The sequence below is a fragment of the Pteropus alecto genome, unplaced genomic scaffold, assembly GCF_000325575.1.
Source record: "Pteropus alecto unplaced genomic scaffold, ASM32557v1 scaffold43, whole genome shotgun sequence".
Lineage (NCBI taxonomy): Eukaryota > Metazoa > Chordata > Mammalia > Chiroptera > Pteropodidae > Pteropus > Pteropus alecto.
In genome coordinates, this window is record NW_006435764.1 from 182634 (window position 1) to 183101 (window position 468).

Genomic DNA, 468 nt, shown 5'->3' on the forward strand with positions numbered 1-468 from the left:
GGCGTCGCGCCAAAGCCGGGAAGTCCTTCGGCCTGCTTTTGGGTTCCCGGGGTCGCTGGGAGTCCCGACGCCTCTTCCTGTGACACCCCGCCCTCTGCGCTGTCGCCCACCGGCTCGGAGCGCAGTGCGAACCTTTGCAAACTTTTCAGCATCTCCTGGTCTTCACTGCTGCCCTCGGCTTCGAATACGTTTGGGCAGGCCGGGGCGGTGGGTGGGATGGTTTCCTAGCTCTCAGCTCAGGCAGTCTTCGTAGCCGTCTTCCGGTAGTAGGTGTTGTCCTTCCTGTTTTACGGAAGACTGGGTTTGAACCCAGCGAGGTTAAGTGACTTGCCAACGCCACACAGCAGCCGCAGAGTTTGCAGACTCCTCGTTTCTACAGCAGTGGTGGACTGGACAGCTGAGGCCGAGCTGAGGTTGACTTGGGACCACGCGCATCTTCCCTTTCCCTGGACCATTTGTTTTTTTCCT